The sequence below is a fragment of the Heptranchias perlo genome, unplaced genomic scaffold (genome assembly GCF_035084215.1).
Source record: "Heptranchias perlo isolate sHepPer1 unplaced genomic scaffold, sHepPer1.hap1 HAP1_SCAFFOLD_60, whole genome shotgun sequence".
Classification (NCBI taxonomy): Eukaryota; Metazoa; Chordata; class Chondrichthyes; order Hexanchiformes; family Hexanchidae; genus Heptranchias; species Heptranchias perlo.
Genome location: NW_027139623.1, coordinates 5310595 through 5333681, shown reverse-complemented (window position 1 = coordinate 5333681; position 23087 = coordinate 5310595). Strand labels below are relative to the sequence as shown.

The 23087-nt window shown below is 46.9% G+C and overlaps 1 protein-coding gene and 5 non-coding genes across 6 annotated transcripts in view; 2 read left to right on the top strand and 4 right to left on the bottom strand.

The window, feature by feature from the left end:
* The window catches only part of LOC137316696 (zinc finger protein 850-like), a 155533-nt gene that overhangs the window by 120063 nt on the left and 12383 nt on the right, over window positions 1-23087 (bottom strand). The gene's annotated exons all lie outside the window — the stretch shown is intronic.
* Window positions 8629-8700, bottom strand: trnaa-ugc (transfer RNA alanine (anticodon UGC)). The gene has a single exon. It is a non-coding gene; the product is annotated as a tRNA-Ala (tRNA).
* Window positions 12441-12512, bottom strand: trnaa-ugc (transfer RNA alanine (anticodon UGC)). The gene has a single exon. It is a non-coding gene; the product is annotated as a tRNA-Ala (tRNA).
* Window positions 13582-13653, top strand: trnaa-ugc (transfer RNA alanine (anticodon UGC)). The gene has a single exon. It is a non-coding gene; the product is annotated as a tRNA-Ala (tRNA).
* trnaa-ugc (transfer RNA alanine (anticodon UGC)) lies at window positions 16348-16419 on the top strand. The gene has a single exon. It is a non-coding gene; the product is annotated as a tRNA-Ala (tRNA).
* Window positions 18130-18201, bottom strand: trnaa-ugc (transfer RNA alanine (anticodon UGC)). Its single transcript has one exon. It is a non-coding gene; the product is annotated as a tRNA-Ala (tRNA).

Below are 23087 nucleotides of genomic sequence, written 5' to 3'. Positions count from 1 at the left end.
TCAACAAATCCAGCTAAATTAGTCAGACATGACCTACCCTTCACAAATCCAAGTTGACTCTCTTTGACCAGCTCAATTTGTGTCTCATGATAGATTTCAGTAAGTTCCCCACAACCGACGTTAAAATGACAGGTCTGTATTGTCCTGGTTTCTCCCTCCCTCCTTTTTTAAATAACGGAGTGACATTTTCAACATTTATATCCAAAGGCACAATTCCTGAGTCCAGAGAGCTTTGGGAAATTATAACTAATGCATCTCTAATTTCCCCAACTGTTTCCTTCAATACGATGGGGTGGATACCGTCAGGTCCGAGAGCAGTCTCCGTGGAGGGGCGTTATCACCTTTTACCTGAATACACCGATATTTTCGCCCACATTCATGTTAGTGTTTGGCGAACACTGTCTGATGTCTTTCACACACCTGTCGAACCTTGGGGTCAGAGGCATGGGGGCTAATTTCACCTTCACTGCTTGGGCGGTAAACTGACGGAGCAGAAATTAAAATCGGGCGGGTTCTATAAGGGGCGGGTGATCCGCTCCACCAGTTCAGCCCCCAGCGATGGTGAACATTTCCCTCCACGTGTTGTGAACCGGTGCAGTTTGAGACAATGGACCAACTTGTGGGCTTCGAAGATTGATACTAGGGCGGAGGTCAGGAAAAGTGTGGCCGATTTTAACTATCCCCGCCTGGCGGAAATGGGGTGGTAGAGGCGAGTAAATGGTGTCAGGTCACTTACCGCCCCTTTAACGTTGGAGTTCCTGCCTCCACCATCGTGGGTCGGGTCCTGAGAAGAGCGGCCGGAGCAACACCCACCTGTTTCCGGGTCAGGCCACGTGTAATTTGTAAATCAGAGTATTGTGACGTATCTGGGACAGTATTTAAATTTGGTGACGAATGGGAGGAGGAGCCGCCCTATCGATGGGCATTGAGTGATCCAGAACACTGAGAAGTTTATTATTAACTTATATTTTTTGGAGTAAGGATGAGCCGGAGAGCTTTCCCTTGGCCTGCTGAGGCCGTGAGAAATCTCCCGGCCCCTGATCGTCTCAGAAATGTATCATGAGGTTTCCTTATAGATCTGTAAAACCAGGCCCAGCCTCATGTCCCATTAAACTCACTGCAGTGAGTAAACATTGCTGAACAGCAGCTCAGAGAGGAAACGATCTTCGGAACTCCCCACTGGAGTTTGAAATTACATTAATATTTTACCAGTTAGTAACGGTCCGGGTGTTGGTCCATTATTATTCTGTTCTGGTCAAAACAAATGTCCCAATGAACAGGACGCTGTCTGACCCTGACAGCTCACCCTCAGTCCATCCCACCGGGCAGTGTGTGTGATGGGAAATAATCAGCAACCGAAAAGGAGCATTTTTGATTTTACACTTTTCAGGCTGAAACATTTAATATTGAAATCATGTTATTTCCAGATTATTAACAGCAAACCTTTTCACGTTAAAATCAACTTGTATCATTTCACAAACACCGCATTTGTCGTATAAAATATAATTCCTGTCTGGCATTTCCAAATATTTTTAACGTATTGGATTGGTATCAGTTAAGTTAGCGAACACATTGATCTCAACGGATAGTAAAATCAGGTGCGGTGAAGAACGGACGCCCGATCCGCTACCGCCCGTCTTTTGCCACCGCCAAACCTGAATATCTACTCTCATTGACTTTTTATTTGATTTTGATTTTCGATGAAAATTCTCAGACGTTTCTATGATTTAACTAATGTAACAATTAGATTCAGTGGGTATTTCAGCCCTTTCTTCAGCTCTTCCCTAAATTTAGTCTGGGTCACAGCATAAATACACGTGTTGGTGCAAGAACTGAGAATTTGAAGCATTTGTCCGGCTGTCACAATGCCACTGGCCATATAGTACTGGGCGTTTGCTGTATGCAGAGAGATAACATAAAAAACGAATGTGCTCCATAACAATATAAAACTGCCTGATATACTGAAGAGTAAAATGATGGATTTCCTTCGGTTCTCCATCTCTGGATCCTTGTGATTCTCTCCATTGCTGCGGCCCCGGAGTCCCCTGCGGACTCGACTGGTCGCTAAAATGTGTCTGGCGGTGAGAACATTGAACAGCAAAATCAGAATGCATGGGAGACACGGCATTAACACAAGATTAAACAAGTCAAACGCTGCCCATGCGGGTGACGTGAAAAATGTAGGTTTGAAGACACAACCCCGGGGTACATTGTCCATTATATATTCGGGGTCAATTACAAAGTACCAGGGAATGTTTAGTAAACAGCTCAGCGCACTCACCACCCCGATAACAACAGCCGCCGTTTTCTCGGTGCAATATTTTATTTTCAGCTTCTGACAACAAATGGCCACAAATCGATCACAGGTGAAAACCACTGTGAACCAGACAGAGGCATCTGTGACTGCTAATCTCAGTATTTCAATGAGACGACACACGGGGGTAATGTTCAAGAATGAAACTGGGAAATAAATAACAACAATGCGCGACATTATGACATCAGTGATAACGACCAGGAGATCGGCCGCAGCCATTCCCACCAGGTAGCGAGTGATACATTTGGAGAGTCCGCACTTCCCTCGGGACAGGATCACAATCGCCACCAAGTTCACTGTAAGAAAGGGAAAGGAAGCAGAGAAATTACTGACCAGCCTGGAGACAAAGCAGCTTTTTGACAGGATCTGGGGGGACATTTCCAGCTTTGTCGCTGCATCAAACGCTGGAATCTGATTCACTGACCTGGGCCGCGCTTTCGGGCAGAAAAACGTATTTAAAGACAATTATAAAGAATGACTTGGCAAATTGACACAGAAAGTGAATAAATTGAGCACCGGATCCACTGAAAGGCCCGAGAGAGGGGGCAGTGCCAGTAGGGAAGGGAGAAGGGGTTTTACGGACCGGGAATCCAACTGGTTAAATCCGGATTTTGGGCTCAAGGTGGACGGGAACGTGAGCGGGCTGGGGGGTGGGGGACAGCGGGAGGTGCTGCTGGTTTGTTGCTCTGGGTTAAGAGAGCCGACTGGGGCCGGCCCAAAACGGGAAAGATGGAGATCCGCGGTGGTGTGTTTGAGGCTTCGGATCGGATTGGAAGAGGCAGCTGGAGGTCGAGCGAGTGAGTGAGATTGGGAGTGAGACAAGGAAATGGACATGCAGGAGCTGGAGTGGAGCCAGGAGCAGATGGTTTTGGAAAGTGTATAAACAGAAGCAACGGATGAGGAGGCGGAGGATTCAATGCAGTGGGAGGAGAGGCTGGGATTCACAGGGAGAGACTGCAGCAGAGTGTTCGAAGAAATCTAATCGATTGGTCCGAGTAATACAACACAATTAATGAATTCAACCCGTAATTTCTGTGGTGATTGGTGTCAGGGAGCAGCTTGTTAGTTACAGTCCCCCTACCGTAACGACCCTCGCTCACTTTCCCGTCTATCTGCATTCCAATGCCTTTTTCCTGCATCATCCCCATATCCCGTGATGCCTTTAATATCCAGAAATCAATCGATCTCTGCTTTGAATGTACTCAATGACTGAACCTCCACAGCCCTCTGGGGCAGAGAATTCCAAAGATTCACCACTCTTTGATTGAAGAAACTTCTCCTTATCTCGATTTTAAATGACCTACCCCTTATTCTGAGACTGTGATCCTGCCTCTAGACTCCCCAACCAGGGGAAACATCCTCCTTGCATCTACCCTGTCGAGCCCTGTAATTAAAATGCATTCATTAAATTAGCCTCGTTCTTTATTGAATTAAGCTGACACATAGCTTCTAGAATACAACATCCTAACAATCCAATGCGATCCTTTTTCTTTAAATACATCTCAATTATGTTTATGTATTCAGCCGGTAAACAAGTAAAAGGAACATTCACATAAACAGACTGAGGATCTGATAGTGATAAACACACCCGGAGAGAGTACAATAAAACTCTCACAATCTGACAACATTCTAATAACGCCTTTATGTCACATTTCCTCTTCATAATTGTATTCCAAGTTTCAGCAATTCATCCCGCTTTCTCCCTCCATCTCTCTTTCTCTCCTTCTCTCTCATTCTGCCTATCTGTCTCTCTTTCTCTCTCTCCCCCATTCTCTCTCTCTCTCTGTCTTTCTCTTTCTCTCGTTCCTTCTGCACCTCTCTCTCGTTTTTTTTCTCAGTTGCGTTCTCTATCGCTCCTCTCTATCTCTCCGCACTCTCTCTACACTCTTTTTCAATGCCCCTTTTCACATCCGAGTAAATCCTAACATCCTGCGCCTGTTTTCTCTTCACCAGCCCCGTGTTCCAAAGATTCTATTCTTAGTGTCAGTTTGTTGAATAGTGAAGCCTCTGTGAACAGTTTAATGTTTCTACAGATCTTCCAAGTCTCCAGCTGTTCACCTACACTGTTCACTTCATCGACAATTGATGGAATAAACAGAATTGAATCCCTCTCCCAGACACACCTCACAATAATTGAAATTCCTTCTCCTGTAATTACAAAGTACACCGTTAGATGGCGGCATTGTTCAATTAACAAAACGCCAACATCTCCGCTGCTGCTGAAAATCTGCAGATAAATCGAAGGCCTCATGATTCCATCAGATAAAGTGCAAACTGATACAACATAACCTCAAAACATTACATTTTACAGTGAATTCATCCACAGTGAAGCAGATAATGAGATATGAAAGAATCAGCAGCAAACGCTGTTCAGTAACCAGACTTCTGGAGCTGCGTCAGATACACACATAATGAAATAATATTTCATAACAGTGATAACCAATAAATACAATGAAATGCCACTTAAACTAAACCATGTTATTGTGGAGGGCGGACATTGCGCTGCCTCCTTGTATCACTGAGACCGTGAGCTGTCTCATTATCAATCACTGAAAACACATTTATAGAAAAATTTTCCAGGTCAGGTTATTTCAACAACATGAAAATGTTAACCAATCCTGATGGTCTGATACCAGCTCTTAGCCCAGACAACTGATTCCAATACATTCAATACAGAGAATAATCCAGTAACAAAGCCAGGGTTGGATAAACAACGTTCACTATAGATATAATGCAATTGCTACAGGACCGACCGTTTGAAGGGTAGACCATTATTCCACGATAAATTCAGTGCACAGAATAATCCAGTAACAATGCCAGGGTTGGATATGTAATGATCATAATAGGTATAATGCAGCTCCTTCAAGACCGAACGTTTTGAATTTAAGTACATACCATTATTCAACATTATATTCAGTACAGAGAACAATCCAGTAACACTGCCAGGGTTGGATATACAATGTTCATTACAGATATAATGCAGCTCCTACAAGACTGAAAGAGCAGAGACTTTAAACATTCAATCATTCAACTGATATAAGAGGCGACTGCGCAAAACATGGTGGGAGAAAAATAATTAGCCAAGTACAGCAGCACAGATAGCACCGATTTACAATATTCACAGATGAGATAACGGCTTACCCGGGACTCCAATGGCTGCAAGAACAGGATAGTAAATGCGTTCGATCTGAAACAGTACTGAATATCCCATTTCTGTGAGAAGCAGTGACTTCTGCTGATCTGGAAACCGGAGCTCCAGAAAGCACTCTGCGCTGATACATTGCAACGAGCTTAATTTATACAGGGGATAAATCTCCACTGACACGGTTATACCCCTGATCATTGCTATTAGTTACAGTCACCTGAACAAACACATTACATCAGCAGCTTTGTCTCCAATGTAAATGATGACGTGGATATATCAAAAACATCTCAAAGTTCAGAACCTTGTCTTAATGAGACCTCTCTCAGGAATAAAGTTAAAAGCTTTGTTCAGAAAGGACTGGTCCAATAACAATCAGCGGCTTCATTTACAGTTTTCATATAATTGTATTGACCATGTTCACTCCTGCCGATTCATATATACATTTACCGATTTCACCGCGTCTACACTGAATCCAGTGGCAAAAGCAGACCCGTTGCACTCTGTTCCTGAAGTTTCCCAGTTAAAATATGTATTTTGAGTCTCTGACACGGGGACAGTTGATGGTCATGCTTAGGATTGTGCGTGATATCAGGGGTCACTAAACGAGTTTCATTGCCATTCCTCTCTCCGTTATTATACTGCAGATATTTCCCCGTTTATTTTACATTGGTTGAAGGCTGCAGTAAAATTGCTCCCGTGTAACCCCGAGCTGAGCTCATGACCCGATTTGACCTCCATCACAAAGGCCCCGTGCTTCCCTCACCCGCCTCCATTCCTTCCTCAGCATATTGCCATTAAAACCTTCATTAATGCCTCTGACCCTCCAGACTCCATTCCTCCAATGCACGCCTGTCCGGTCATTCAGCCTCCTCCTTCCAACCAGCACCAGGTCCTGCTTGGCCTCACGGACCCTCACTAACTCCCAGTTCCCGATTGCATTACTTTTAACATTTTCAGCATGGGGGTTAAATCCCCCCATGGCCCACCCCTCCCCTATCTCCGCACTCTCCACCTCACCGACAGGAAACCCACCCGTGACTTCCTCATTCATCGATCATTGGCCTCTTTTGGTGGGACATCCCTCGCTTGGTTCCACTCACCCGTCTGATCATAGCCAGGAGAAGCTTCTCTTCCCACCCTATCGCCGTTATCTCTGATGTATCTAAAGGTTCAATCCTTGGCTCCCTCCTCTTCCTCATCCACATGATGCCCTTTGGTGACATTGTCCGCAGACATGGACCAGCTTTCAGATTTACGCTGACAAAACCACCGCCTCTCTTGACCCTTCCAGTGTCTTTGAGTTGTCATAGCAACATTCTGTTTTAGAGGAGCCATAATTTCCTCCAGTTAAAAATTGTGAAGTCAAGATCTTTGACCCCCTCCCAATCTCCACATCCTTGCCACTGATTCAATCTCCACCCCTCTCTTTTTGATTGGTGAGTCCCTCACAAATCATCCAAACCTCACTGAACTGCATTGGTTTCCAGTCTCCGAAGCCTGTAGTTTATTTTTATTGTTCCATACACTTAAATCCACTAGGGTCTCACCCCTCCCTATCTCTCTAAACTCCTCCAGCCCTGCAGCCCCTGCCAAATATTCCATTCCCCCACCTCTAGCGCTTGTGCATCCACAGTCCATTTGCCCTACTTTTGAGAGCCGTGCCTTCAGCCATATCCACACTCCTGAATGCCCTCCCTCTGCCCCTCCATCTCCCTCTACGCCTTTCAGGTATCAGGCGTGGCTCAGTGGTAGCGGTCTCACTTCTGCGTTGGAAAGTTGTGAGTTTTAGTCCCACTCCGAGACTTGAACACAATATCCAAGCTGACACTACAGTGCAGTATTGAGGCAGTATTGCACTGTCGGAGATATCGACTTACGTAAGACACGTTAAACGGCCTATCTGCCCTCTCAGGTAGATATAAAAGATCACACGGCAATATTCAAGAATAAACAGGGGAGTTCTCCCCATTGACCTGGGCAATATTTATCCCTCAACTAATATAACTGATGTGGAGATGCCGGTGATGGACTGGGGTTGACAATTGTAAACAATTTTACAAAACCAAGTTATAGTCCAGCAATTTGATTTTAAATTCACAAGCTTTCGGAGGCTTCCTCCTTCGTCAGGTGAACGATGTGAAAATGAAAACCTCGAAATTTCAGTAAATCATTGGGTGGTCTTAAGACAGTGAACACTCAGTCCTTATACCCTTGGTTATAGTTCTATTGGATTCGGGGTTGTAGCTCAGTGGTATAGCGCCTGCTTGGCGTGTATAAATTTCTGGGTTCAATATCTAACACCTCCACCATCTATTTTCACCAGAATGTCCCACAGAAAGAAGAATCGTGCTTTCAGAGGGAAGCGAGTTACAACTTCTGAGACAAACATTCAATTGTCCCGGAGCAGGACTTCATCTCACGGTCCCCTCAGCAGCTCAGCTCATAACAGCCGCCGACTGACCAGAATTCAAAATGTGAAGTGTTTGGGCATAGAACCTGAGACCTCATACACGCGAAGCATGCGGTTTATCACTGAGCTCCATCACCAGATAATAACGACCTCGAACCAAGTGTAAAAGGACTGAGTGCCTCACTTTCCGAAGGAAACCCGAGGATTTACTGTGCTGAAAAGCATTTCCTCTTTTCAGATACTTGAGGTATGCGGACCTGATACCAGTATTTTAATTCCAGATTTTATTTAATTAATTCAATTTTTAATTAGTTGAAATTAAATTCCCCAGCTGACGTGGCGGGATTTGAATTCATGACGCCAGATTAATAGGTCAGGTTTTAGGGATTATTAGTGCAGTAAACTAACCACTATACTACCGTACCCGGTGGGTAAACAGAAGAAACCAGGTCTCGTCACTCAGAGAAATGAGAAAGGGAGCGTTGCGAAGAAAGTCTGGGAGAGAGGGGAGTCTCCTCGGGCTGTGTCGACCAAAATTTCTGTTTCAGGTCGCCGTTCTTCGAAATGCTCGGTGGACATTGCACCGTCACACATTCCGACCAGTCGGCGGCTGCTGTGAGCTGAGCTGCTGAGGAGACCGTGAGAAGAAATCCTGCTCAGGGGCAATTTAATGCTTGTGGAGCCTCAGAGGTTGGAATTCGCAGCACACCGAAATCAAGATTCGCCTTTCTGTGGGTAACAGGGGTGAAAAAATAGCTTTGGAGATGCTGGGGATTGAACCCAGGACCTCATACATGCAAAGGACGCGCTCTACCACTGAGCTACATCCCCAGATAGTCACACATTCCAACGAAGAGCTGATCTTCTTCATTTTATGATGTGGAGATGCCGGTGATGGACTGGGGTGGACAAATGTTAGGAATCTGACAACACCAGGTTATAGTCCAACTAATTTATTTTAAAATCACAAGCTTTCGGAGATTATCTCCTTCGTCAGATGAATGAGTGAAAAGGTTCTCAAATCGCATATCTTATACTATGTTGGGACAGCATGACACCAATCAAAAGGTGTCGTTGTTATTCAAACAGGCCAGTCACTGAGAACAGCACGTCCCAGTACACTAGATATACATTGTGTCGATTGTACAGGCAGGCAGAAAGAAACTCAAAATGGCAGAGAGAGAGAATTTTAAAAAACATATAATTTTTTTCCCCCTTTTATGAGGTCACATAAGGTTTTTTTGGGGGCTTCAATTCATCTCCTTTTCTGCTCCAACCAGACAATTAAACATGAAGTTTGCGGACCTGATGTAATTGTGGGTGAACGGAAGAATCCAGGCCTCGGCACTCAGAGCAGTGAGAAAGGGGGCGTTGAGAAGAAAGGGTGGGAGAGGGGGAGAGCCTCCTTTGTATGTTCTCTAATCATCCTTCCAATTTCAGGGCACATTTTTCGAACGCTCCCGTTATCAGTCACTTTGCTTACGGTTGGACGGGACTAGAAATCCTCAGGCACATTGTGGCAGAGGCCGGCAAGAATATTTCGAGTCCCTGAGCTTCAGAGGAGGGTAAGGTGAGACACAGACAGCATTGAGGATAATTTCACTGTAGACGGATACAGGACTTGCCCCAGGTGTGGTTTTGAGATTAAAGATCACTTCACTGAAAACACCTTGACGATCTGGGGCTACAGACGGACATGATGGTCAGGAAAAGACCAGCTGGTTCATCAATCCTGTCCCATATGCCTGGAGCATCGTGACTGGACACTCCCTACCGACACCACCCGCCCCACCCACCGGAAACATGTAATCTCCTGGGAGCAGCGACAAACTAGAAACAAATCCAGCGCCAATAAGGTGGGGAAATTCCTGGAAATTCCTCCCCGAATCCCTCAGGCGATCGAATCGAGTTCAGTGGATCACACTGACCATGTGTAGGTTAACTGTAAAACCACTCACCTTCTGTATGATGCGATCTCTGCCCCAGCCAAGAACTGGTCCAGATCCATCCAGAAGGCAAATTGAGTGTCAGCACCCACCACACCAGCCGGCAATGCATTCCTTGACTCAGTACTCTCTGGGAAAAGAAGAACCGCATAACATCCAGACTATTCCTACCTCTGTGTAGTCTGAACGCCCGTCCGCTGCTCCTCCCCGATCTGTGCAACTGGGAATAATCTATTTCTTCACTCAGAGGGTGGTGAACCTGTGGAATTCTCTACCACAGAAGGCTGTGGAGGCCAAGTCACTGAATATATTTAAGAAAGACAGATTTCTACGCACAGAAGGCATCAAAGCGTATGGAGAGAGAGCGGGAATGTGGTCTTGCGATGGAGGATCAGCCGACTCGTGATCCTATTTTCTCTGTTATTATTACTGGGCACAGCTCTCCAGCCACGGGATGGGAGCCATTTTTCGAACGCTCCCGTTATCAGTCACTTTGCTTACGGTTGGACGGGACTGGAACTGCTCAGGCAAATTGTGGCAGAGGCCGGCAAGAATATTTCGAGTCCTTGAGCTTCAGAGGAGTGCAAGGTGAGACACGGACAGCATTGAGGATAATTTCACTATAACGGGCCAGGTGTGAGTTTGTGTTTAAAGATCACTTCACAAAAATCACCTTGACGAGCTGAGGTTACTGACGGACATGATGGTCAGGAAAAGACCAGCTGGTTCATCAATCCTGTCCCACATGCCCGGAGCATCGTGACTGGACACTTCCAACCGACACCACCCGCCCCACCCACCGGAAACATGTAATCTCCTGGGAGCGGTTACAAACCAGAAAAAAATATAGGGCCAATTTTTGGAAAGTTCCTTCCCGACATCTTAAGGTGATTGAAACCAGTCCAGGACATGACAGTGACCATGTGTAGGTCAACTGTAAAATCACTCACTTTCTTTATGATGCGATCTCTGTCCCAGTCAAGAACAGATCCAGATCCCTCGAGAAGGCAGAAAGAGACTCAGCACCCACCACACCAACCGGGAATGCATTCCAGAGACTCACGACTCGCTGGGAAATGAAGAACCGCCAAACATCCAGCCGATTCTTACCTCTGAGAAGTCAAAACGCCTGTTCCCTGCTCCGCCCCAATCTTTGAAACTGCAAATAATCTAACACGTGGCAGACCCACCTTGGACGGTCTCATAAAATGAGAACGATCAGTTCTTCTTTCCTTGGGTAGCTTTTTATTTTATCTGGGAATATTGCTAAGTGGTCGAGCGCATGCTTCGCATGTAATGAGGACCTGGGTTCAATGCCCAGTATCTCCAAAGCTATTTTTTCATCAGAATTACGCACGGAAAGGCGAATTTCGCTTTCTGAGCGCAGCGAGTTCCAACTTCGGAGGCTCCACAAACAATAAATTGTCCCGGAGCAGGACTTCATCTCACGGTCCCCTCAGCAGCTCAGCTCATAACAGCCGCCGACTCACCAGAATTCAAAAGGTTAAGTGTTTGGGCACAGAACCTGAGACCTCATACACGCGAAGCATGCGGTCTATCACTGAGCTCCATCACCAGATAATAACGACCTCTAACCAAGTGTAAAAGGTCTGAGTCTCCCACTTTCCGAAGGCCACCCGAGGATTTACTGTGCTGAAAAGCATTTCCTCTTTTCAGCATAGGAGATACCTGAGGTCTGCGGACCTGATACTAGTATTTTAATTCCAGATTTTGTTTAATTGATTCAATTTTTAATTAATTGAAATTGAATTCCCCAGCTGCCGTGGCGGGATTATTAGTCCAGGACTCTGGATTACTAGTCCAGTAAACTAACCACTATTCTACCGTACCCGCTGGGTAAACAGAAGAAACCAGGTCTCGTCACTCAGAGAAATGAGAAAGGGAGCGTTGCGAAGAAAGTCTGGGAGAGAGGCGAGTCTCCTCGGGCTGTGCCGACCAGCATTTCTGTTTCAGGTCGCTGTTCTTCCAACTGCTCGCTGGACATTGCACCGTCACACATTCCGATCAGTCGGCGGCTGCTGTGAACTGAGCTGCTGAGGAGACCGTGAGGTGAAATCCTGCTCAGGGGCAATTTAATGCTTGTGGAGTCTCAGAGGTTAGAATTCGCGGCACACCGAAATCAAGATTCGCTTTTTTGTTGGTAATTGTGGTGGAAAGATAGCTTTGGAAATGCTCGAGATTGAACCCAGAACCTCACACATGCAAAGCACGGCCTCTACCACTGAGCTTACATCCCCAGATAGGTACAAATTCCAACGAAGAGCTGATCTCCTTCATTTTATGACGCCACATAAGGATTCTTTTTGGGCTTCAATTCATTTCATTTTCTGCTCCAACCAGACAATGAAGTTTGCGGACCTGATATAATTGTGGGTGAACGGAAGAAACCAGGCCTCGGCACTCAGAGCAATGAGAATGGGGGCGTTGAGAAGAAAGGCTGGGAGAGGGGGAGAGCCTCCTTTGACTGTGCTGTAACCATCCTTCCGGTTTCAGGGCACATTTTTCGAACGCTCCCGTTATCAGTCACTTTGCTTACGGTTGGACGGGACGAGAAATCCTCAGGCACATTGTAGCAGAGGCTACAATTCTGATGAAAAATATTTATGGAGATGCTGGGGATTGAACCCAGGACCTCATACATGCAAAGCATGCGCTCTAGCACTGAGCTACATCCCCAGATGAAATAAAGCGCTACCCAAGGAAAGAAGAACTGATTGTCCTCATTTTATGAGACCACCCATGGTGGGTGTGCCACGTGATAGATTTTTTCCAGTTCCAAAGATTGGGGAGGAGCAGGGAACAGGCGTTCAGACCACACAGAGGTGGGAATAGTCTGGATGTTAGGCGGTTCTTATTTTCCCAGAGAGTACTGAGTCTCTGGAATGCATTGCCGGCTGGTGTGGTGGGTGCTGACTCTCTCTTTGCCTTCTGGATGGATCTGGGCCATTTCTTGACTGGGGCAGAGATCGCATCATATGGAAGGTGAGTGGTTTTACAGTAAACCTACACATGGTCAGTGTGATCCACTGAACTCGATTCGATCGCCTGAGAGATTCGGGGAGGAATTTCCCAGAATTTCCCCTCCTTATTGGCGCTGGATTTGTTTCTAGTTTGTCGCCGCGCCCAGGAGATTACATGTTTCCGGTGGGTGGGGCGGGTGGTGTCGGTAGGAAGTGTCTGGTCACGATGCTCCGGGCATGTGGGGCAGGATTGATGAACCAACTGGTCTTTTCCTGACAATTATATCCGTCTGTAACCCCAGATCGTCAAGATGTTTTCAGTGAAGTGATCGTTAAACACAAAACCACACCTGGGGCAAGTCCTGCATCCGGCTTTAGTTAAACTATCCTCAATGCTGTCTGTGTCTCACCTTACCCTCCTCTGAAGCTCAGGGACTCGAAATATACTTGCCGGCCTCTACCACAATGTGCCTGAGCATTTCCAGTCCTGTCCAACCGTAAGCAAAGTGACTGATAACGGGAGTGTTCGAAAAATGTGCCCTGAAATAGGAAGGATGGTGACAGCACAGCCAAAGGAGACTCTCTTCTCAACGCCCCCATTCTCATTGCTCTGAGTGCCGAGGCCTGGTTTCTTCCGTTCACCCACAATTATATCAGGTCCGAAAACTTCATGTTTAATTGTCTGGTTGGAGCAGAAAAGGAGATGAATTGAAGCCCAAAAACAAACCTTTTGTGGTCTCATAAAATGAAGGCGATCAGCTCTTCGTTGGAATGTGCTCCTATCTGGGGATGTAGCTCAGTGGTAGAGCGCGTGCTTTGCATGTATGAGGTCCTGGGTTCAATCCCCAGCATCTCCAAAGCTATATTTTCACCAGAATTACTCACAGAAAGGCGAATCTTGATTTCGGTGTGCCGCGAATTCCAACCTCTGAGGCTCCACAAACATTAAATTGCCCCTGAGCAGGATTTCATCTCACGGTCTCCTCAGCAGCTCAGTTCACAGCAGCCGCCGACTGATCGGAATGTGTGACGGTGCAATGTCCAGCGAGCAGTTCGAAGAACGGCGACCTGAAACAGAAATGATGGTTGACACAGCCCGAGGAGACTCACCTCTCACCCAGACTTTCTTCGCAAAGCTCTCTTCTTCATTTCTCTGAGTGACGAGACCTGGTTTCTTCTGTTCACCCACCGGGTCCGGTAGCATAATGGCTATTTTACTGGACGAATAATCCGGAGTCAAGAATTCAAATCCCGCCACGGCAGATGGGGAATTCAATTTCAATTAATTAAAAATTGAATTAATTAAATAAAATCTGGAATTAAAATACTATTATGAGGTCCGCATACCTCAGGTATCTCCTATCATTAAAAGAGGAAATGCTTTTCAGCACAGTAAATCCTCAGGTGGCCTTAGGAAAGTGAGGCTCTCAGTCCTTTTCCACTTCGTTATAGGGCCTTATTATCTGGTGATGGAGCTCAGATGATAAACCGCACGCTTCGCGTGTGTGAGGTCTCAGGTTCTATGCCCAAACATTTTACATTATGAATTCTGGTCAGTCGGCGGCTGTTATGAGCTGAGCTGCTGAGGGGACCGTGAGATGAAGTCCTGCTCCGGGAAAGTTGAATGTTTGTGGAGCCTCAGAAGTTGGAACTCACTGCGCTCAGGAAGCGAAATTCCCCTTTCCGTGCCTAATTCTGATGAAAATATAGCTTTGGATTGAACCCAGGACCTGAAACATGCGAAGCATGCGCTCTACCACTGAGCTACATCCCCAATTAAAATAAATAGCTAGCCAAGGAAAGAAAAACTGATCTTTCTCATTTTCTGAGCCAGTCCAAGGTGGGTCTGCCACGTGCTGGATTATTTGCAGTTTCAAAGATTGCGGCGGAGCAGGGAACAGGCGTTTAGACCACATCGAGGTAAGAATAGTCTGGATGTCAGGCGGTTCTTCATTTCCCAGAGAGTAGTGAGACTCTGGAATGCATTGCCGGCTGGTGTGGTGGGTGCTGACTCTCTTTCTGCCTTCTCGAGGGATCTGGATCTGTTCTTGACTGGGACAGAGATCGCATCATATAGAAGGAGAGTGGTTTTACAGTTAACCTACACATGGTCACTGTCATGTCCTCGACTGGTTTCAATCGCCTGAAGATGTCGGGAAGGAACTTTCCAAAAATTGGCCCTGTATTTTTTTCTGGTTTGTAAACGCTCCCAGGAGATTACATGTTTCCGGTGCGTGAGGCGGGTGGTGTCGGTGGAAATTGTCCAGTCACGATGCTCCGGGCATGTGGGACAGGATTGATGAATCAGCTGGTCTTTTCCTGACCATCATGTCCGTCAGTAACCTCAGCTCGTCAAGGAGTTTTTTTGTGAAGTGATCTTTAAACACAAACTCACACCTGGCCCTTTATAGTGAAATGAGACTCAATGCTGCCTGTGCATCACCTTGCCCTCCTCTGAAGCGGGAGGACTCGAAATATTCTTGCCGGCCTCCGCTACAATGTGCCTGAGCATTTCTAGTCCCGTCCAACCGTAAGTAAAGTGACTGATAACGGGAGCGTTCGAAAAATGCGCCCTGAAATAGGAAGGATGGTTACAGCACAGTTCAAGGTCTTTCTCCCCCCTTTCCCAGCCTTTCTTCTCAAATCCCCCTTTCTCATTAGACGAAGTGCCGAGGCCTGGTTTCTTCCGTTCACGCACAGTTGTATCAGGTCCGCATACTTCATCGATAGTTGTATGGTTGGAGCAGAAATCTAGATGATTTTAAGCCCAGTATAGAAAGTGTCAGCACCCACCACACCAACTGGCAATGCATTCCCGAGACTCACTACACTCTGGGAAATAAAGAACCGCCGAACATCCCGACTATTCTTACCTCTGTGTCGACTTAACGCCTGTTCCCCGCTCCTCCCCAATCTTTGAAACTGGAAATAATCTATCACGTGGCAGACCCACCTTGGGTGGTCTCATAAAATTAGAACAATCAGCTCTTCTTTCCCTGGTTAGACTGAATTTTCATTTGGGGATGTAGCTCAGGGGTAGAGCGTATGCTTCCGCATGTATGAGACCGTGGGTTCAATCTCCAGCAACATTTTTCATCAGAAGCCCGCACGGTAAGGCGGATCGCGCTTTCTGAGCGCAGCGAGTTCCAACTTCTGAGGCTCCACAAGCATTAAATTGTCTCGGAGCAGGACTTCATCTCACGGTCCCCTCAGCAGCTCAGCTCACAGCAGCCGCCGACATGACTGGAATGTGTGACGGTGCAATGTCGAGCGAGCAGTCCCAGCTCTTGTTTGACGTTGTGTCATTCATCCATCTCACTTTATGATTCAGAGGTTGGATGTCAGCCTCGTCACTGACTATTGGCAATTGTATTTTTTTATTTCCGCTGACTTTTTTTTTGGAAAGTTCGAAGTAAAGAGGAGGAGAAACCCCGTGAACTGAAGCAGAGGTTGAACATTGTGAGCACGTGGAACGACTGGGCATCGCGTTGTCCGGGAGAGACAGAGTGGAAAGTCCACTTTTTATTCGAAAGTGGAGGGCTTTTTTGCGTGGGGACGTAGCTCAGTGGGAGAGCGCATGCTTTGCATGTATGAGGTCCCGGGTTCAATCCCCGGTATCTCCAAACGCTTTATATTTCGAATTTTGAAAAGATCCTCTTGTCCTCACCTCACCTTCACACAAGGACAGGAAAGGGTTTCTTCACCTCGAGAAAAACCGAACGCTCTGCACACGATAAAATTCAATGGAAACACGCACGCGCCTTTGAAATGGCTCCCATCCCGGGGCTGGAGAGCATGCCCAGGAATAATAACAGAGAAAATAGGATGACCATTCGGCCCTTCGAGCCTGCTCCGCCATTATATATGATCATGGCTGATCCTCCATCTCAATACCATATTCCCGCTCGCTCCCCATACCACTTGATGCCTTCTGTGTGTAGAAATCTCTTTCTTAAATATATTCAGTGACTTGGCCTCCACAGCCTTCTGTGGTCGAGAATTCCACAGGTTCACCACCCTCTGAGTGAAGAAATAGATTATTCCCACTTTCACAGATCGGGGAGGAGCAGCGGACAGGCGTTCAGACTACACAGAGGTAGGAATAGTCTGGATGTTGGGCGGTTCTTCTTTTCCCAGAGAGTACTGAGTCTCTGGAATGCATTGCCGGCTGGTGTGGTGGGTGCTGACTCTCTCTTTGCCTTCTGGATGGATCTGGACCAGTTCTTGACTGGTGCAGAGATCGCATCACATAGAAGGTGAGTGGTTTTACAGTTAAACTACACATGGTCAGTGTGATCCACTGAACTCGATTCGATCGCCTGAGAGATTCGGGGAGGAATTTCCCAGAATTTCCCCTCCTTATTGGCGCTGGAGTTGTTTCTAGTTTGTCGCCGCTCCCAGGAGATTACATGTTTCCGGTGGGAGGGGCGGGTGGTGTCGGTAGGATGTGTCTGGTCACGATGCTCCAGGCATGTGGGGCAGGATTGATGAACCAACTGGTCTTTTCCTGACCATCATGTCCGTCTGTAGCCCCAGACCGTCAAGGTGTTTTCAGTGAAGTGATCGTTAAACACAAAACCACACCTGGGGCAAGTCCTGCATCCGTCTGCAGCGAAATTATCCTCAATGCTGTCTGTATCTCACCTTACCCTCCTCTGAAGCTCAGGGAATTGAAATATTCTTGCCGGCCTCTGCCACAATGTGTCTGAGGATTTCTAGTCCCGTCCGACCATAAGCAAAGTGACTGATAACGGGAGCGTTCGAAAAATGTGCCCTGAAATCGGGAGGATGGTGACAGCACATCCAAAGGAGACTCTCCCCCTCTCCCACCCTATTCCTCCCTCTGTGTAGTCTGAACGCCTGTCCGCTGCTCCTCCCCGATCTGTGAAACTGGGAATAATCTATTTTTTCACTCAGAGGGTGGTGAACCTGTGGAATTCTGTCCCACGGAAGGCTGTGGAGGCCAAGTCACTGAATCTACTTAAGAAGGCGATAGATAGATTTCCAGACACAGAAGGCATCAAGGGGTATTGAGAGAGAGCGGGAAGATGGGGTATTGAGATGGAGAATCAGCCATGATCATATCCAATGGCGGAGCTGGCTCGAAGGGCTGAATATCCGACTCGTGATCCTATTTTCTCTGTTATTATTACTGGGCCCGCTCTCCAGCCCCGGATGGGAGCCATTTCAAAAGCGCGTGCGTGCTTCCATTGAATTTTATCGTGTGCAGAGCGTTCGGTTTTTCTCGAGGTGAAGAAACCCTTTCCTGTCCTTGTGTGTGAAGGTAAGGTGAGGACAAGAGGATCTTTTCAAAATTCGAAACATAAAGCGCTTGGAGATGTCGGGGATTGAACCCGGGACCTCATACATGCAAAGCATGCGCTCTTCCACTGAGCTACATCCTCTCAGGAAAAAACGCTTCAACTTTAGAATAAAAAAGTGGGCTTTCCGCTCTGTCTCTCCCGGACAACGAGAGGCCCAGTCCTCACACGTGCTCCAAATGTTCAAGCTCCGTTTCAGTTCACGGGGTTTCTGCTCCTCTTTACTTTGAACTTTCCAAAAAAAAAGTCAGCGGAAATAAAAAAATATAATTGCCAATCATCAGTGACGAGGTTGACATCCAACCTCTGAATCATAAAGTGAGATGGATGAATGACACAGTGTCAAACAAGAGCTGGGACTGCTCGATCGACATTGCACTGTCACACATTCCAGTCAGTCGGCGGCGGCGATGAGCTGAGCTGCTGAGGAGACCGTGAGATGAAGTCCTGCTCCGGGGCAATTTCATGCTTGTGGAGCCTCAGAAGTTGGAACTCGCTGCGCTCAGAAAGGGCGATTCGCCTTTCCGTGCGTAATTCTGTTGAAACTTTTTTTGGAGATGCTGGGGATTGAACACAGGACCTTGCGCTCCACCACTGAGCGATATCCCCAGATAAAATGCTTTTTTAAACAGGGAAAGAAGAACTGATTGTTCTCATTTTATGAGACCATCCAAGGTGGTTCTGCCAGGTGGTAGATTATTTCCAGTTTCAAAGAAGTGGAAGTGTCCGGGGGTATGCTTCTGACAGGCAACATGTCAGAGTCCATGAGGAAAGGCATCATCATCCTAATCTACAAGCGGAAGGGCGAGAGGGAAGAAATCAGAAATTAGGCACCCGTTTCCATGCTAAATGTTGACTACAAGATTCTGTCTGAGGTCCTCCCAACCGGCTCTGCTCTGGAGCTGCTGATCCACCCGGATCATACCTGTCCTGTACCTGGCAGGAAGATGCCTGATAGCCTGGCACGACTCAGTGATACGATCGCCTACGTGCAGGATGCGGGGTGAACACCTGGCTCATCAGCCTGGACCAGCAGAAGGACTTCGACTGAATATCCCACATGTACATGATGGACGTGCTCTTTAAAATGTAGTTTGAGGAGGCAATCTGCGATTGGATCCGACCGCTCTACACAGAAATCTATAGCGCAGTCCTAATCAATGGTTGGGAGTCCGAGAGCTTTCCATTCACATCTGGAGTCAGGCAGGGCTGTTTCTCTCTGTGGTCTTGTTTGTGTGTTGTATCGATCCGTTTGCTGCATCCATCAGGAAGGTCGCAGGCATGGGGGAGGGGGGGGGGGGGGGGTTGGTGACGATCCCAGGCAGTGGAGGCTCTCAGGTTAAAGGTTTCCGCTACATGGACGACGTCACCGTCATCTGCTCTGATCAGCGGTCGGTTCACAGACTGATGGGCATCTGCGACCGTTTCGAGCTGCCCTCGGGGTCTAGAGTGAACCGAAATAAAAGCGAGGCCATGTTATTTGGCAAGTGGAGGCCAAGTCCTTTGTCCCCTTCACTGTTAGGTTCGACTATATGAAAGTGCTGGGCATGTGGTTCGGGGGGTCCCTGGCCTGCACCATGAAACGGGGAGAGCGGGTCGCCAAGTCCAAACAGAAGCTTGTTATGTAGGTGGGGCTCTCCCTCTCCATAACCGGCAGGGACCTGGTGATAAGGTGTGAGGTACTCGCAGTTTTGCTCCACGTGGCCAGGGTCTGGCCCATACCCCGCTGATCCGCCGTCACAGTCACCCGAGCTATCTTGCACTTTGTCTCGAGGTCCAAGGCAGAACTTGTCCGCAGGGACACCACGTCCAAGACCCCAGACAAAGGGGGGAAGACTGTCCCCAAAACTACTCTGATGCTGATTGCCACCTTTGTGTGTGGCTGCCTGGGGATATGTGTAGAGCCCCAGTACGCAAACACCAAGTGTCACTACGTGCTGCGTTTTTACCTGTCCCCCACACTGAGAAGGCTGGGTCTGGCCACGCTGGCCGAGCAGACGCAAGACGTCTCGGCCAACTGAACCGTAATCCCCCAACCCCACCTGTCCCAGGTGGAGAGGATCCTGACGACCACAAGGCCGCCAGACAGTGGGAGTCCTGCAGGTAAAGGAGAGGGCGGATCTGATCCAGCAGTTCCCCGACCAGACGGTCGATGCCATTTGGCAGAATGACTCATTGCCAGAACTGACCAACCGGCGCCAGGATGTAGCCTGGATGATGGTGAGAAGGGCCCTGCCACTGCGGTCCTTCCAAAACTCACGCAATCTCAGAACCACCGCGAGCTGCCCTCCAGACTGCAGCAAGGAGGAGACCATCGTCCATCTCCTGGTGGGCTGACCCTTGGTGCAGAAGATGTGGAGACAGATGTATTTTTATCTGTCCGGGTTCATCCCCAACACCTCAGTAACACAGGACATTGTGCTCGCCGGGCAGTTCCCCAGGACGCACACCAAGACAGAAATCAACTGCTTCTGGAAAACCATCAAGTCGGTGAAGTTGGCCCTTTGGTCCGCCCGAAACCTGCTGGTCTTCCAGCTGAAGGAGCTGTCCATGATCGAGTGTTGCCGACTGGCACACTCCAAGTTCCAGGAGTACGTGCTGAGGGATGTAATGAAATGAGGTGCGGCCTACATAAATGCTCTATGGGGAAAGGCCACTGTATAAGGCCATTTCACATTGTATTGTACAGCATGTATTCGAAGATATGTACTGTGATTTGAATTATAATAATGAGGTCATTGTGTGAACGATCTGTATTGTTTTGAACGGTAATTGTGATTTACATTGAAATGTGTATATCCTTAAATTTTAAGAAATGAAGTATACTTTGAAATTTTGATAAAATCTTGGGGCACAAATACACAAATCACGAAAAGTAGCGACGCAGGTTAAAAAAAGGCAAATCAAGCACTGGGATTCAATTCTAGAGAAATAGAATTGATAAGCAAATAAGTTACGTTAAACCTGTATGAAGCCTTGGTTAGGCTACACTTGGAGTATTGTGCACAGTCTGGTCACCATATTATAGGAAGGATATAAAGGCATTGGAGATGGTGCAAAAAAGATTCACAAGGATGATGCCATAACTGAGAGGTTATCCTTATCAAGAAAGGCTGAACAGGATGGATCTCTTTTCTGTAGAAAAGAGAAGACGAGGGGTGACCTGATAGAGGTCATTAAGATGATGAGGGAGACGAAAATTAGAGGTCATAAATATAAGATAGTCTCTAATCAATCCAGGAATTCAGGTGAAACGTCTTTACCCAAAGAGTGGTTAGAACGTGGAACGCGCTACCACAGGGAGTGGTTGAGACAAATAACGTAGATGCATTTAAAGGGAAGCCACATAAGCACAAGAGGGAGAAAGAAATAGGGTGTCCTGAAAGGGTTAGATGAAGTAGGGAGGGAAGAGGCTCGTGTGGAGCATAAAAGCTGGCATAAACCAATTGGGCCGAATGGTCTGTTTCAGTGCTGTAGTTTCGATGTAACTCAATGTACTGTTTTGAGGGCGGTGGAAGAGCAGTCGGACCTGGGGGTGCATATTCACAAATCTTTGAAAGTGGCAGGGCCAGTTGATAAGGTGGTTAAGCAAGCGTATGGGATACACGGGTTTGAACATAGGGGCATTGAATACACAAATAGGGAAGTCATGTGAAACCTTCACAAAAAGACTGGTTAGGCCTCAGCTGGAGTATTGTGTACAGCACTGAGCATCACACTTTAAGAAGGATGTAAAGGCCTTGGAGAGGGTACAGAGGAGACTTACCAGGGTGATGCCAGGGATGAGTGACTTCAGTTATGTGGAGGGATTGGAGAAGCTGGGATTGTCCTCCTTAGATCAGAGAAGGTTAAGGGGAGACCATGAGTGGTGTTCAAAATAATGAGGGTTTTTTATAGAGCAAGTAGTGGAAACTGCATACTCTGGCAACTGGATTGGTAATCAGAGGTAATAGGTTTAAAATAATTGCCAAAAGAATAGAGGGGAAATGTGGAGCATATTTTTTACACAGAGGGTTGTTAAGCACTGCCTGAAAGGATGGGGTCCCTTTTAGAGACTGTCTTCGTGTCAGAGACTCAAAATTCATACTTTAACTGGGAAACTGCAGGAACAGAGTGAAACGGGTTTACTTGTGTCCCTGGATTCAATGCACATTGTGGAGAAATCTGTAAAATTTATAATTGAATCGGCAGGAGTGAACATGGTCAATACAATTATATGAAAACTGTAAATGGAGCCGCTCATTGTTGGACCAGTCCTTTCTGAGCACAGCTTTTAACTTTATTCCTGAGAGAGGTCTCATTAAGACAAGGTTCTGAACTTTGAGATGTTTGTGATATATCCACGTCATCACTTACATTTGGGCAAAGCTGCTGAAGAAATTTGTTTGTTCAAATGACTGTAACTAATAGCAATGATCAGGGGTATAACCGTGTCAGTGGAGATTTACCCCCTGTATAAATCAGGGATCGCTGTAATGAATCCACACAGAGTGCCTGCCGGAGCTGCGGTTTCCAGGCCAACAGACATTACTGCTTCTCACAGAAATGGGATATTCAATAATGTATCAGATAGAATGTATTTATTATCCTGTCCTTGCAGCCGTTGGAGTTCCAGGTAAGCCATTATCTCAGCTGTTCATGGTCTAAATCGGTATTAACTCTGCTGCTGTACTTGGCATTATTTTTCTCCCATCGTGTATTACACAGTGGACTGTTCTGTTCTATCAGTTGATCGATTGTCCTAAGTCTCTGCTATTGTTGTCTTATAGCAGCTGCATTGTATGCCTTATGATCTTGTATATCCAACCCTGGCATTGTTACTGGATTATTCTCTGTACTGACTGTATTGGAATCAGGTGTCTGGGCTAAGAGCTGGTCTCAGACCATCAGGAGTTGTTCACAGTTTCATGTTGTGGAACTAACCTGTCCTGGAATATTTTGTCATCAATGTGTTTTCAGTGATTGATAAT